The following is a 17,068-nucleotide window of genomic DNA, read 5'->3' on the forward strand; positions in this document are numbered from 1 at the left end:
AACCCCACGGACCTTTCACTCAACCAGGCTGCCTCCACGGGAATCTGGTGTGTGACCTCCACAAAGACCTTTCTGAATCTGAAGGCAAAGATGTTCTAATGTTTCACCCAGGACCCAGATCTGTAAAGGTCCAACACTACCCAAGGGCCACTGATGATGGCCACAAGGACCACAGCAAAGGATGAGACCGCAGACTGCATTTCAGGGGGAATGGACGGCCACGGCCAGCGTCTCCCAATGACAAAGCAGCACGGGGAAGACAGGGACCCGGAGTGAGCCTTTTCCATCAACGACCTATGAATCTTGAACGACCACTTTCCACATCCAGACTCTTATTCTCTTGCCTTTAAAACAAAGATGGATGCTCTCTTTAGACCTCTTCCTCCTTGGGCCTTTGTGATAATCAAACAGAATAACATATGCAAAGACACCTTTGAAAGAACAAAGAAGTAGCTTTATGAATGCAACATTTGGGAAATTTTAACATATACGCTGCATCTGTAGTTTCGGACCTCAGTTCAGGTAACTGGAGTCCAGAGCAACTAACCAGATGGGTACCTAACCTCTCTATCATCTGCTCTTGGTCATCCACATTACCGCACCCTCTAAAGAATGTAAGAACAAATGCAGATTCTAGGTCCTGTTCCATCAAAATAGCCATATGTCCCCTGACTAGCGAAAGCCCTAAACATGAGTTTACAATTTCCCCCGCGGGGACTGAACCTTCTCTGTTTATGTCAGTGTGAACCTTAGCTGGGCTCATTTCTCTCTTTAATGCCTGGCTTCCAAATATCGAATTATAGTCAGAACTTAAAGTTAGGAGTTCCCCATTACAGAGCTAACAAGCAGTGTTATTATTGAAACTGGGGTCCGCTTGACTTCAAAGGTGATGCTCTTTCCATAAATGCTACTCTGCCCCCCTTAGCAACAAAGACTACACGTGAGAAATAAAGCTGGAAATTCCACTTGTCTGATTAATACAGAGTGCCTATCTGGAGATTTATGTTTGTTTTTCTACTAAATAAATGGTTACATTTCCCCAGCCAAGAATACATTGAGCTAATTAATAACAGCTTTCTTTCAAAGTCTACTCCACAGAAAAAATTCTATCCCCGGGGACCAATCCCTCACAAAGGCCATGGACAGACTATCTCAAGAGTTCCTCATTAAGAGACCCCTGAGAGCGACCACGCATTGACACACCATTGGCCATTCACACCTTAGCAAAGACTAGCACTGGTGAATTGTCAGGCAGAAAAATAATGTGGAATGAACGGAGGAAGAAAGGAAGGGGGGAGGAGGGGCAGGAAGGAGGGGAGAAGGGGGGGCAGGGAGGAAGGCAGGCAGGAGTAAGAAGGAAAGAAATGTCGTGAGCCCACTGTTTTCCAGGGTCCTGCCACATTATTTCATTTAACAAGGTATAGTATTAATTCTTTTGTGCATTACTTACTATGTATTTAAATATCTGAGGTCAACTTTGGGAGCTATAATTCACGTACAATAAAATGCAGAGTTTGATGGGTTTATTCGTGTAGGTAGATTATATCGTAGGTAGGTAGGTAGATTATATCTACACGAATCTATATTCGTGTAGATTATATCACTATAATCATGATAGAACATTTCTATTGTTCTAAAACCTTCCCTCTTTTCTCTTTACAATCAACTCTTGACCCCAGATTCTGGCTAAACGAATCACTAATTTGATTTCTCTCTACAAATTTGCCTTTTCTGGCTACGTCATGTAAATAAATGAAACCATTACAACATGTAACCATCTGCATCAAGCTTCTCTCACTTAGCACCCTGGTTTTGAGCTTCCCTCCTGCTGGAGCCTGTGTCAGTAATTTCTTCCTTTTGTTTTTCTGAACCGTATTCCATCATAAGCATATTCCACCTGTGGTTCATCCATTCATCTCCTGATGAACTGTTTCCAGTTTTGAGCTATTATTCATAAAGCTGCTATGAACATTTGTGTACACATCTTCATGTGAACCTAGGCTTGCATTTCTCTTGGGTATATATCTAGGAGTGGAATTGCTGGGCTGTAGAGTAAGTGCGTGTTTAACGTTTCAAGAAACTGCCAAAGGTGTTCTCAAAAGTGGCCGTACAATTTTATACTCCCATCAGCAAATGTATGGGAATTCCAGTAACTTCACATCTTTGCCAACACTTGCTGTTGTCAGTCTTTTTGATCTCTGACATTCAGTGGATGGAGAGTTGTGTCTCATTTGAGTTTTAATTTGCATTCTCCTGATGACTGGTGATGTTATGCATATTAACTATTCACGTGTCTTCTTTCATGAGGTGTCAGCTCAAATATTTTGTCTGCTTTTTATTAGTTTCTTCTTCTTCTTCTTCTTCTTGTTAAGAGTTCCTAAATATTCTGGTCACTAGTTCTTTGTCAGATACATGTATTATATTTTCTTCAAGTCTGTGGCTTAAATTTTTTTCTCATTTGAATGATGGCTTTCAAAGAGCAAATATTTGTAATTTTATTAAAGGTCACTTGAGTTTTTAAAAAAATTTATGGTTTATGATTTTTATTCCCTATTTAATAAAACTTTATTTAGCCACAGTCACAAAGATTTTCTTCTGTGCATCATCTCCTAAGCTTTAGGCTTTGTACTTAAGTGTATGATTCTAATTAATTTTTGTATACGGTGGGAAATAAGGGCCAAGGTGTTTTTCTCTCCATTTGGATATCCAATAAATGGTGTCCTGGCCTCACTTTTTTGAAAAGTTATCCTTTTTTCCATTGAATTACCCTAGTACCTTTAGTTGTGTTGATCTATTTCTGGATTTAGTAACATATTTGATCTATGTTTATCTTCAGGCTAACATCACATTATCTTGATGACTGTAGCATTTTAGCAGTTTCCAAAACAATGTAAGTCATCCAACTTTGTTCTTTGTTCTTTTAGCTATTATGGGTACTTTAAATTTCCATGCCATAAAGTTGCCAATTTCTCAAAAAAAAAAAAAAAAAAAGCCGGATGGGATTTTAATTTGGATTGCATTGAATCTATAGACCAATTTGGGGAGATATAAATTGGAGACATCCTAAAATATGGAATTTTCCAATTTAGAACATACTTTACCTTTCCTTTTAAAAATAGAGATTATGTTTGACTTAGATTTAGGTCTAAAAGGTATCTAAGTGGACACTGAACCCAAAGACTTCATTTTGAGTGTAATACACCATGAATCTTTTTCCTATGAGTGCCCGGGTCTTCCTTTTTCACCCAACTAGCCAAACAAAATATTATGATTATCAGCCTAGTACCCTCCTCCCTTCTTCCTTGCTCATCAGAGGTAGAGGTTAATTTTAGTTAAACGATAAAGGAAAGAGATAGAAAGAAAAAAAAATGCTGAGTATACTTGGGTTAGGAGTGAATTCTTCCCAGACAGTGCATGCATTCAAGCGAGTTCACGTACATGCACAGCACATACATAGGCCCCAATCAGGGGAGTTCAGAGAAAGATGCTAAGGTGTATAAGGAAAATGACTAGAGAGGATTAATGAGTATAATTATGTGTGAATCTGGGTCTCCCCTTCAGTGTCCTTCAATCGATGCCTGTAATGCCTGTTCAGGGTGAAGTGGGTGCCCTAAGACTGGGCCAGATGAGCTCCTGGATTTGCAAGGGCCCCACACAGATGGGGGAACTCGAGCCCATCTGAGAGGTCTGACTTCACTTGACTGGCAAGTGAAACACAGCAGAGTCAGATCTGAGTCCCAGGCTGGCCTCATTAGGAGCAGAAGTTGGTCCCAGATGAATGGAACTGGGTCCCTACCCTTCCCAAGCCACGCCCATCCCAACCCTTGCATGGTGCTAGGCTTATTCGGCCCTAACACAATCCTTAGAGCACCTGGGTAGCAGTATTCTCATGACTGGTTTCTCTATGAACATGGCTGATAGACGGTAGGCATTGGTATATCTGTCTTGGTTATTTATGTATTGAAATACTTCTATATGTGATAGAAACCAAGTGGCTGGATCAACAGTCATTTACTCCAAGATTCTCCCCACCCTATAGAGCCTCCGGCTCTTCCAGCGGCCCCCAAACAACATCTCCACATGGCCCAGCAACCAGCGGGTTAAAGCTTAGCACAGACAGCTCCCCCCGCCCCAATTCCCAACCCCAGGGATGTGACCTTCATCCATTCTGATTGGTGCCTACATCAAACCAGCTGTTCAATGTTATAAATGTCATCACTTTCTACAGAAATGTTTTAGAAGACATTTAATTTCACAATACCCATTTCCTTAATATTTCTGGCCTACGTATTCCTTTCTATTCTCACAGACACTAAAATACAAGTGAGCTCCTCAACGGTTATAAAAAACATAACAGCCACTATCATTTAGTACCTACTATATTCTGACTCTTTATGGGAACAATCTCATTTAATCCCCAAATAAACCTCCAAAGTAGGCATTTCTGGCCTCATTTTATAAGAGCCTGAGGCTCAGGGTGGTTAACTAACTTGCTCAAAACCAACATCTGGGCCTCTTTCAGCTTGAGTCTTTCCTGAGTTCAGTAACGAAAGCTATTTAAAAATAAATTCTCAATTAAAAATATGAGGATTATTCTCAACTGTTCCAATTCACTTAAAAACGCTAACCCCATCTCGTTCTAAGATGTCATCTCTAATGTGTTTACCAACTCACGATAAACACAGGAAAGCGTCCCGACTCCACTTGCTTCTCAGTACAGCGGGGACTGGCACGCGCGTGCTGGGAATGTGAAGTCACCTCCTTCGGACGTGGTTCTCATAACACCATCCACTTTTGCACTCCCACCCCTCCGTTTGTGTTTTTTATTTGTATTCTCAGCCATCATTTCTCCATGCTTTTACATGCTCTTGTTATAAAATAAAACATAGATTTAATAGAGACGGGCTTTGTCGCAGTGAGAGGGCTGGATTTAGGGGTTTCTGGGGGGGGGGAATTATTTGGGATAACTGACTAAAACCAAAGTGCATTACCATTCCTTGCCCGCAACAATAAACACTCGGTCTTCAAAGGCTGACCAAGTTTCCAGTGATCCCCAACAATAGCAGTTGTCATTTTCAAATGATGGTCCTTTTGAAACGCCAAGTGCAGTGAAGAAAAAGTGTGTGCTATTGCTGATTAGACAGGAATATGACTTGCAGGGCCTATGTTACTCTCTTGTCTGCAAATTTTCTGCCCTGATTAATTACAAAGAGTGCCAGAGTGTGTTGACGTTAGTTAAAAGCATTTGCTCTTTCCAGCCTGTCCTTATACCCGAATTAAGGATTTCTGTGTCGAGGTGAGGTCAGGAGGGTTCAGATCTGTTTTCCACTGATAAATCTTTCTGTCCCATAAGGATTAAAGGAACTAATACATGATCGCCTGTGTGTATTTGTCCCCATGATCAAAGAGCTCTTGGCCAAGTGGGAATGCCTCAAAGAGATAATAAGTAATTTGTTCACTACAAACATTACAATTATCTATCCCTCTACAAAGTACTGAGAATAAATTCTCTAATCAGAGTTAATTAGCATCCTTGTTGCTTTGGGTTTAACTGGCTAGTTCTCTTAAAGGCACATGAACGTGAAAAATTACATGCCTTCCCTGAGCCAACTTCTTAAACTCTTTCAAAGTTACTTGGAGTATCTGCCTAGCAATTATTCAACCCATTTACTTCAATTCGCTGAAATCAATTGAACAAAATTAACTGAGATCCTCCTCTATATTCATTTACTCTTCCGTGCTTTTCTTTGTAAACTCCCTAGTTGGTGCCAAGTGCCTTTTTAAAGGCTTAATGTCCCCCAATTCACAAAACAACATGGGATGCCCTAAAGAGGAATACTCATGTAGGGGCACCGGGAGCCAAAAAAGAAGGGAGGGGATGGAAATGGCCTCTCTCAGAAGGTGACATCCAAGGTTGGCTTAGAAGAGTGAGCAGGACTTTGGTAAGTTTATATGAGGAAGAAGGGCATTTCAGGAAACCTGAACAAAGTCATGTGAAATAAGAATCATAATCAAAATACCAGGAGCACATATTTATTTTTTTATATCACTTTGTTTTGTTTTATTTGTTTTCTTGGGGAGGATGAAATGAGGAGAAAAGGCCACTGAGGAGAAGGGGAAGCTGAGTTTAGTTTGCTTGTTTTATGTTATGTTCGTCACCATACAGTACATTAGTTTTTGATGTAGTGTTCCATGATTCACTGTTTGCATATAACACCCAGCATTCCATGCAATATGAGCAACACATATTTATTAAGAGCTATGTGCTTTGTGTATTCTAATTCACTTCATCTTCACCCAAAATGCTATCAAGCACATTCTGTCATCATTCCTTTGCACAGATGCAGAAATAGAAGGTAGAGAACATGAAGTAACTAAACGAGACATGGAGCTGAATGAAGTCAAGTCAAGATTTGAACCCAGGCCATCTGACTTTAGGGTCTGTATGTTATACCAAGTGTGTGCAAATGTGCGTATGTGCGCGTGCGCGCGCACACACACAAATACTGAAGTCTCTTCTTCAAAGGAGTTACGGTCTGTGGGGATAGATCAGGCACGGACACATCCTGCACTTAATATGTTATCTGCATCAACGAGTTCGACAAAGAAAATTCCACAAACCACCAAGAAGATGAAAATGAAGAGGGGGAAACTGGAGGGGGAGACGAACCATGAGAGACTATGGACTCAGAAACAAACTGAGGGTTCTAGAGGGGAGGGGGGTGGGGGGATGGGTTAGCCTGGTGATGGGTATTAAAGGGGGCACGTTCTGCGTGGAGCACTGGGTGTCACGCGCAAACAATGAATCATGGAACACTACATCACAAACTAATGATGTAATGTATGGTGACTAACATAATTAAAAAAAGAGAGAGATCTATTCCAGAGGAAAGGTAGGGAAAGCTCTTTATGGGGCAAAAGCCCAATTCTGAAGAATGCCAGCTGACCATGCAACGCCTCCCTTTGTTTCACAAACAAGAAGTAACATAAGGACGAAGTGCTTCACACAGCACCTGAGGCACGGAAGGTATTATCTGACTTTAGGTGCCATGTCTCCCCTCGCCCCTCCATTCCAGCCTTCTCCATCAGATCTTCCAAAGCCCTATTTGAGATGGTCTGTCTTTTGTGGTACTAAATGGGACATGGAGGAATAAAGGGGGGAGGGTCACAATTATTTTTTCATATAATTGCACTAATAACAATGAACTACCTGAGTAGAGTATGTGGTCTCTCTGTTCTGCTCTCTCACTCACATGAAGAAACTCTAGGATAAAAAGAAAGTTTACTCAGATTTGCTTTTACAATAGTGTCTAGTTTGGAACCATGTTCTAACAATGATGATCCAGTACCTGAGGAGTAGCTATTATTGTATTAGTCATCTGATTTTCATGTTATTTTCTCCCTTCATCCTTCTAACAACCCTCCATAATATGCATTATCATCTCCATTTAGTGGATGAGACAACCGATGCCTACGGAGTTCATGTGACTTCTTCATACTCATATACTCCTAGCACTAAAAGAGAGATGAGATTTGAAACCAGACTTTTTTTTTAAACTGTGGATTTGATGTTAACCCTTCCCTTTCAGTAAGTTCTCCATCAATTTTAAATGAATTGGGGAATGGCAAAATCCAGGCCATTTCCCCTTTATCTTAGGAGAACAGGAGCACGACTAAGTTCGGAGCAAGAAGTCTCGGTATCAAGTTCTACTTGTGCACACCAAACTCAAGTTGCAGGACATTTGGTTTCTCCAAGCATCAGTTTCCCCACCTAGAAAATGGAAATAATATCTTGTACTCAAATAGAGGTGAAAATTAAGGGTGATATGTATATAAATATGCTTTTAAAATCACCCAAGTGGTTTCATTATCCTTCTGGAAAGAGAAAAAAAGAAGACAGACAAGAAGAATTCTGGAGCCTGCTTGGGAGGAAGTAGCCATATTTTTCCTTGGTTTCCTCACTTGCAAAGTTAGTGGTTTGGGCTAAGTGGTTTGCAAACCTCTTATCCTTCAGGCGAAGTCCTTTTGCAAGTAAAAGTCCCAACATGTGGTGTATATCAATCCATGTATCTATGCTTGATCATGAAGCTTCTCTGATATCCATGACTTTGAGGATGAGGGTTGGAAAATCTTTGAACTCAACAATCAGGGGCATTCTAGGCTCCAGTGATCCTGCGTTTGAGGCCATCCAGGTAAGACCATCAGCAGTCGATCTAGAAGGTACACCATGCTCTTGAAACCTGAGCTTTACAAAAGCTGGTCATGGTGATGAAAAGTAATCCAGATCAAGTCATTGAAAGACCATGTGTTCTCTAATTAATTCACAGGTCCACTCTTTTTGACCTTGAAAGCCCAATGACATTTTCAAATTGTTGATCCACCCACCTTCCTGTATGGTCATCCTTGACTCCTGCACGTCTCCCGCCCTCTAGGTTAATCAATCCATCATAAATCTTATGGCTCTAATCTCCAACATGTATCTAGAATCCTTCTATGTCTTTCCATTTCCACTGCCATGTTCCAAAGCCAAGATAGCTGTGTTCAGGCAATAGAGAATAACAGCTGGCTTTCTCCCCTCGACTCTCCATATAGCATTAAACAAATAAGCTCTTGATCCCCAAACAGCTCTTCAATAAAACTGAAGTTCCTAACTATAGCCTCCAAGGCCCTCCTGAGTGGACACCCTGCCCTCTTCACAGCTGGGTCCAACCACACTGACTGGCCCTGACTCACACGCCAAGCCCCTTCCTCTCTTTAGCCTTTGCGCTTATCCTTCCCTCTATTTGGAGTAGTTCCCCTCCCTTTTTTTTTTTTTTTTTGCTGATTCACTCATCTCCTTCAGCCCCAGGTCAAATAAATGTTCTTCCTCACAGGAATCTCCCCTGCACATCAGCTCAGGTTCTTCCCATCCATTGTGTGACCTGCATATCCACACCTCTCTCCTTCCCTATAATCATACTCTGTATTGATTGGTTTTCTTGTCTGGTCTTAACCCACTTGAATATAAGCCCCAGGAAAGTAGAAGGACCTTATTTTTGTCATTCACCATTATAATCTCAAGACCCAGGACACAGGAGATGCTTACTAAATCTATGCTGAAAGAATAAACAAATGAGTGTTCATTAGCATTTGAACTGATGAGATTCTAAGTATACCCACCCCTAAAGAATCTCTGTCTTCATATAGCTCCTTCAGTTTATTCTAGTCTCCTGGCTTTGGCATAATCTCAGCACCTTTCTTGATCTAACAGGGGTGCACAAAGCACTTACCCAGGACTCCTGTGTCACATTGCAAGTGCACTTTCCAATTCTGAGAGCTCATTCTGGTACAGACCCTCCCAGTGTTGCTGGGAATGGTCAAATTCCGGCTTTACCGATGTTTTTTTCTAATTTTCTAGTCATCCAAGTTATATATTCCTCGGGTTATAGGCACCCACATGTACGTTTGTTTCTGACCTCAGCAAATAGTATATAATTGGGGCACGAGAATAATTTCTACATAGCTTTGCCAGAATAGATGAGACACTATTCAGCCTAATGAATGTATCATCACTATCTCTTTTGCTTTAGCAACCTAACATTGTATTGCCTAACCCATTCATTGGTGCAACCTTTTGGAGTTGCAAAGATCTTTCATAGGCATTCTTTTATTTCATACTCACAGTGGACTATGAGCCAGGCGTATCAATACAGTGATTATTATCTCCAGGTTATAGAAAAGGAAACTTTGTCTCAGAAAGGTCAGGAAAACCACTAGAGACTTTGCAATTAAAAGGTGGTGGTGCCCACTCTAAAGACAGTATTCTTTCCAGTGTACCTCCTTGCCTTCTCCAATCAACCATTACCCGAAAGAAATAACTGACACACAGACCCTAACCATGGAAAGCCAGCTTATCAGAAATCCCAAGAGCTCTTAATGCTGCCTCTATGAACTGAAAATGGTAGAGGATATAAGAGCTTAGACCACTGGTTCTCAACCAAGGGTGATTTTGCACCCTAGGGACCATTTGGCAAAGTCTGGGGACATTCTTGTGGTCACAACTAGAGAGTACAGTGCTACCAGCACCTAGTGGGTAGAAGCCAGGGATGCTGCTAAATATCCTGCAATACACAGGACAGCCCCCCCACCACAAAGAATCAGTTAGTCCAAAACGTCAACAGTGCTGACTCTGAAAAACGCGGTCTTAGAATAACTGCTATTAGGATGATAAGAAAAAGAAAGGAATACAGCTTATTTTTCCCCACAGGCACAAGCTATTTGAGCATTATGTGGGGTGAGCTCCTTCCAGCCTCATGAGGTGCTCTGCCTACTAGGATTGGACAGTGGGTGGTGGAGAAGGGTCTCCTAATACTGTGCTAAGAGATATTCCCTGTTTCATGCATGGAATAAAACAGAAAAAATAAACTACAGAAATTCACCTTGCAGCTTTTTTTTTTCAGACTGCATTTACTTTCATTATTTTTTGAAAGTCAAATGATAAAAGTATCCACTAAATGTAGGCACCATGCTATACTAATGAACATATAAACTGTTCTCCTGATCTCAGGGAGAATCCTGGAAAATAAACATAAATCGACCAATGACAGGGAACATCAAAGGCGAAAAATCATCTAAAATGTTGTCCACACTAGATTTTTAAGCTTTAAGATCAAAGTACAATTCTCAGGATTTTTTGTTGTTGTTGTTACCGTGTCCTATGAAAAGGAATCTCCAGTAGACCCTCCAAGTGTGAATAGTCTCTCTCTTTTTTCAAAGATTTTATTTATTTATTTGAGAAAGAGAGCACAAACAGGACAAGTGGCAGAGGGAGAGGGAGAAGCAGGCTCCCCACTGAGCAGGGAGCCCCACATGGGGCTGGATCCCAGGACCCTGAGATCATGACCTGAGCCAAAGGCAGACACTTAACCGACTGAGCCACCCAAGCACCCCAGTGAACAGTCTCTCTTTAACACAGTAAAAGAACTATCAAAATATTTAAAATATTAACAGCTTGTTAACACAATATTATAATTATAATATAAACAACTTGTGATTCCTGATACTTGAAGTTGGGCTACATATAAGCTTAAAATAATTTTAAATAGATGTCTTTTTCCCAAAGTGTGGCCTCCAAGCAAATGGTAGCTGGGATGAGGGCTCCATTTCACCACAAAACTGTAAATCCATCATCTGTGAGAGGACTGTAAATTATTCATTCAGAGGAAATTCCTCTCGCCTAGCCTACTGGGGGAGTCCAAGAAAAGCAGTAGGAAAATGACATACTGCCTCTCAATGCTGTCTTGAAACCTGTACGGATAACTCATTGCTAGAGTGCGAAGCTGGCAGACTGTGGGGGATTCAACATCAAAGCCCAGAATGAAGTTCCAGGGTGATGAGGAAGAGGTAGATAGATTCCACTGTTTCATTTCTTCCCCTAACCGAGAACACTTCTAGAAACCTAATCTGTCCTCTTCAAAATACAACCATCTGACTCATCAGAATCTCAACAAGCCACAGCATAGAAAGGAATCAACTCTTGCCTATGCCTTCCACACACAATTCTTGGCAAAGGCATATGCATGTATACTAAGTGCCAAGAGAATAATATCCAACGTGTGTGAAAAAATTAATCAACCCTGAGATGATTAGCCAACGCTTTATTGTATGTTGTCCAGACAATAAATAACATGCTTAACAAAGGAGGATATGGGAATGGATGCTTTCTAACATGCCAAGGATATTCCTTCCCTTGGATGAATGAAAGCTTGAGTCAAAAGGGCCGTGGGTCATCTCTGAACAGAGCTGAGATCACAGAAAGGATTGGAAGTTACTCTTCGACAACACGGAAGTACTAACATGTATTCAACAGGAGCAGCGTATCAGTCAACGTAGACCCTGTGTGCAAAGGGGCTGGAGCACAGATGGGTTCTCTGCATGTTTTCAGAATGAATACAAATAGGAAGAGAGGGAGCTGTGCTTGCTCTGCGTGGCCCCAGAGCAGAGACTCAGACCTGATGCAACAGTGTGACCAGGCGGGGAGCATTGGCTTGGCTTGGAAGAATGAGTAGGAATTTGTGTAACATGTGCAACAGTTTAGAGACTAGGCTCAGAAATCTAAACTTGTGTGACCTTGGGTAAATAACTTGACATCTGTGAGCTCCAGTTTCTTTGTCTGTAAACTGGAAATAACATCAGTACCTTGCTCAGTGTATAAATAACTTAATAAAAGCACAATGTTTAGGATAGGTGTGACACATAAGACGACACACAATAAATGTTAGTTCTTGCGGTCTTACCACTATAATTACTATTAGCAAGGACTAGCCAACATTATATTCGTTCAGGATGTTTGGGGAGACAGCGAGCTCTCACCAGGGTTCATATTTAACCAGAACTTGGAAAATCACCATTTAGGAAAGCCATGCCTTGGCTAAAAGATTGCTAAGACCCCCAAGTGCTTCTTGATTCTAGTTATAACTGGGAGCCGAATTCTCACCTGCTGAAATGTACAGGACTTTCAGAAAGGCCTCCCATGTTAAAATCCCAGCAGAGTGGAGTCATAGAATTGCACTTATTTCTCTGGTCCAGATCCTGACAGCAGACCTTTGAGCATCCTACCGTCTCTCCCCAAGCCTGGGCAACACCTGGGAGCATTTCCCACCACGGTACCTCTAACATAGGCGCAAGACCAATCGGTAGCCAGGCAAGAGAAATGTCTTGTGCTCGGTTTTGTGTTCCTTTAACAGATCCATCTGTGACTTACAGCTCAACCGACGGGCAGGGCTCTCGAGGAGTGAGGAAGCAGGGTGAGTAAAATGTTGAGGATGAAACAGGAAGCATCACACAACAGCTGTATACACTGGACACGCTTTGCCATTTCGTTGGCCGGAAGCAGAAGCTAAGAAAACAAAGGGGGAGCAGCAGAGGAGATAAGCTGGATATGTGACTGAACATATATAAATGGACTAAGAAAAAATTGCAGCTCACAACCAGTCTTGCCTGTTAGCCCTGCAATCATGCTAGAGATGGTCGGGACCCCCAGCAAAATGGAGTTTGTTATCTGTAAAACTCATTCTGTTGGAAAAACAAACAAACTAAACCTCAATAGATGGTTTTGCAGGTCTTACACACTTCCCCTCAGATATCAAGTTCATATACTTTGCGAGACTGGCATCTCCCAGATCTCAAAATTTGGGAATAAGGTAGCAATTTTACCGCGTTCAAGAAACCCTTTGTTAAATGTTTTGTTCATTGGCTATTATTCTAAAGGTGCTCCTGTGCCTTTTTTGCTCTCTGTAAAGAGATTTAACTCTTTCAACCTGAAGACCTAAGGACATACTTCTATGTTAGCTGAGAGGTGATCTATTTTGAGATTAAGCCATAAGAGGTTTGTCCAGATAGATGGAGGTAAAAAACATGATTTCCTTAATATTATCTGATTTTTCCTAATTATACCAAAGCATGTTACATCCCAGGTTAAAATAAAATACTTAGAGGCCCAACAATATAATGTCTAATTTTAGTTTTATTGTTATGTCTCTGCTTGGTTGAACACACATGCAACAAAACTTAATGGTGAAAAATCTGGGCCTACGTTCCTACCACAAAGGAAAGCATCTGAGAGGGATCTCGGGGCTAGGCATAATAGACACTTTGGTCCACTGTGTCCAGATCAGGTCACTGTCAATTCCCTCTGAGATGTACAAGTTCAGCCTCTGAACTCTATAAAATGCACTTTGATGGGGGCCAAACTCCACCCAGTAACAAGTCACTTTCTTTAGATGAAAAATCAGGGAACTGAATTGAAATCTCTAAATATGCTCTATGACTGTACACCATCCACAACTACCAGAAATTACACCTGTCCTCGTAAGAATGATGTGTTCAGTCATTCTAAGAAAGTTTCAGTCACTTCTTCATTTTGTTCAATTGTTACTTGAGTTCATCAAAATAGGAAATCACTCAAATATGATTGAAATAACAGGCTGATGAAGAAAAACCCTCCGAGGGGATGGAAACACAAGACAGAAAGCTTTCTTCTCTTTATGGAAATGGCTGAACATCCTGAGCCTCCACTATTCAGCTGTCATGTACACTGTTATTTCTTCATCAAGCAAATAATTTTCTAATACTTACTATGTACTCATCACTAAACTTCTTCAAGCTTCATTATGCATCTTTCATTAGATGAATTCTAGGCTCTAGGAGTAGTGGAGGAGAACTGAATGCAAATCAGTAAGACAGAAGCAAATAAATGACCCTTTGAGCCCCCAAAGGAAAAAGAGGCATGTTCAATGAAGGTCAGTCTGAGCAATTTGATTGGCTCCTGTGTGTGATGAATTAGATCTACAGGCCTCATTTTCCACCTCAACCCAGCTCTATCTAAACTGGAACGGAATGATGGACAACCCACCTAGAAGAGGGATTCTGGGAGCAGGAAAAGAAGGGGTTAAATGATCTAAGTGGCCATGGAGGGAAAGGGGGGAGAGAGAGAGAGGTTGGAACTTTCCAGAAAAAGAGCTCCTCTACTGACCATGGGAAAAGAGGGCCCAGGTGAGAAGAGTCCATGTCATCTAACCCATGCCCATTAAAGTGTGTGGTGGGGTTGGGACACGCTGAAGACCATACAGGGGCCATTCTTTCCATAGATTCTGTATAGATTGGAAGATGGGATCTGAACTTGAAATAAATGATTACATTGTGTATTCTTCGGATACCACATGTGTATTTAATCAGCTAATATAAGCTTGCTTAATAATAGGAGGGATAATTAAACCCCTTCTTAAAGGAAAAACCCATGAGCTATTCATTCATTCATTCATTCAACAAATAAGGATTAATTTGTGACAAGTGCCAGAAACACTGGAAGCTCTGACTCTCACTCCTCGCTCATCTTTCTGAAACTCTCAAATTCTTCAACACACGAGCTCTGGGAAAGGAAAGAGTCAGAAACCCTGCCCCTGAGCCTCCTTCCCTCCCACAGGGCAGGAAGAAGCCAGCAGGATGGTGTTGGACCAAAGTAGACAACCCCATCCCTCAGGCACTGCCGTGGGCAAGACAGCAATCAGATGAGGGATGAGAGAGTCCAGGAATTAGAAAGGAAGACGGGCACATTTTCTGCCCCACTTAGCCATCTCCACAAAGCCCAGGACCACCAGCAACATCAAATGACTGTTTCCCTACATATTTTTCGGGGGATGGTTGCTCTTTGTACAATAAGCAAACTAGAAAAATAAAGAAATGTGTCTTAAACTACTGCTTAATTGCCTTTATTTATGAGCTTTGTTTAACATTTTTGGTCTAATCATCACGCAGCCTCAAAATTTATTAGAGTAACTGCTTATGGTTGAATATGTTTATAATTTATAAAAGGCTTTCACAAAGAGACCGTCCTTTCGGTCCTCAGAGCTACTGTGGAAGTCAGGTGTTATCGAACATTCAGCATGATGGATCTGGAAATGTGAGGCTCAGAGCGGCTAAGAGATTTGTTCAAGAGAATGCAGACTGTTGTACATTCCCATACTTTTCAGTCGTGTGGTTTTCCCATCCCCGTTAACACCTTCCTTTGTTAACGGGGATTGAATTGCGTAGAATCACCCCACCGACAGCCGTCTCAGAAGACCCAGCCCTCCTGCCTTGCACTCGTGCGGCGTGATCTGCAACTAGTGGGGAATATGAGAGGGCGTGTTCAAAGACCGAGAGCAAAGCATGGGTGTTGAGCAGTTCGAAAATCAAATTCTGATGCTTCTGGCATTTACCCATTCTTGCTGGTGGACAAGTTAGTTGCCTTCTCTCAGTCTTCAGGACTGAGAGAAGGTAACTGGAAAACTTTCCATTTTCCATCTGGAAAATGGGACGAAAGCAGGGCCTGCTTCCCCATGTTGTGAGGATGAACATTTTAAGCATGCAAACAATATGTATGTATTATGTACGTATTATCTAGAATCTCTCTCCCCTGCCAGACACTGTGCTGGCCGAACTGAAGGACAATAGCAATCAGAGGTGGTCCAGAAGCAGGGGCACCAATAGGACTATTAGTAGTAACAGTGACAACAACAGCAGTAATAATGGCTCTAGCATTAGTATGTAGCAATACTAGTAATAGTCACTGTCATCATGATCACAGTCACACTGGAGGTGGTGGTGGGGGCAGGAGTCAGAGAAGGTTATCTGTGGGTCTCAGACTCTATCTCCCAACCGAGTCACAAGGAAAGGAAAACGGAGTGGCCACCCATCAGTAAACACATGCAAAGACCAAGAGAGGTCAAAGCTTTTCTAGGTTCAGTGTGTTTGAATGGACTGAGGCCACCTGATCAGAACCAATTTCAGTGGATGAAAGAATACCTCTTATTTCAAGAATCAGAAGCCACGAATGAACATGGAAAGTCCTACACAATGATGAGATTCTACCCGTGGCAGTTGGGTAGAATAGTAGCCCCCAAATACAACTCCCATGACCCAGATCTCTTCTCTGTATCATCTGGGGGAGCATCCAGCTGCTGAACAATCAGAACCAATGAGGGTGAAACTGTTGTCTCAAACTCTTTCTCCTCTTTTAATTTTCTCTTGACCCATTTCGGAAAGCAAGTGGGGCTGAATGAACTTCCTAATTTACTGAGAAGACAACAAAAAGTCAATTACAGTTCCCTGAATGCCTCCCAAGTATCTTACTCCACGCTGGGTGTAGCAGGTACTTGACATTGGCTATGACCTCAGAAGGTATAAGGGAACCAGAACCCAAAGAAATCCAAGCAATGCAGCCTCCATGAGAAAGCTGCAAACAAGCCTGTCTGACTTCACATCCTAGGTCTTGCTCCCCAACCTCATTAACCTTTCTCACTCTGAAAATGTGCCTTAAAAAGCTATTTGCCTTTAAAAATAAGACATTTCTGTTAAGTCGTATCAAACTCAAATTTCAACTTGTGTTCAGCAGTGTAGCATTTAGTACCCAACCCTATGTCTTCACTCTCTTTCTTTTTTTTTTAAGACTTTATTTATTTGACAGAGAGAGAGAGAAAGAGCACAAGTGGGCAGAGCAGTAGACAGAGGAAGAGGGAGAAGCAGACTCCCCGCTGAGCAGGGAGCCCCA

Source organism: Callorhinus ursinus, unplaced genomic scaffold, assembly GCF_003265705.2.
Source record: "Callorhinus ursinus isolate GAN/ISIS: 27379988/994484 unplaced genomic scaffold, GSC_fseal_2.0 scaffold46, whole genome shotgun sequence".
Lineage (NCBI taxonomy): Eukaryota > Metazoa > Chordata > Mammalia > Carnivora > Otariidae > Callorhinus > Callorhinus ursinus.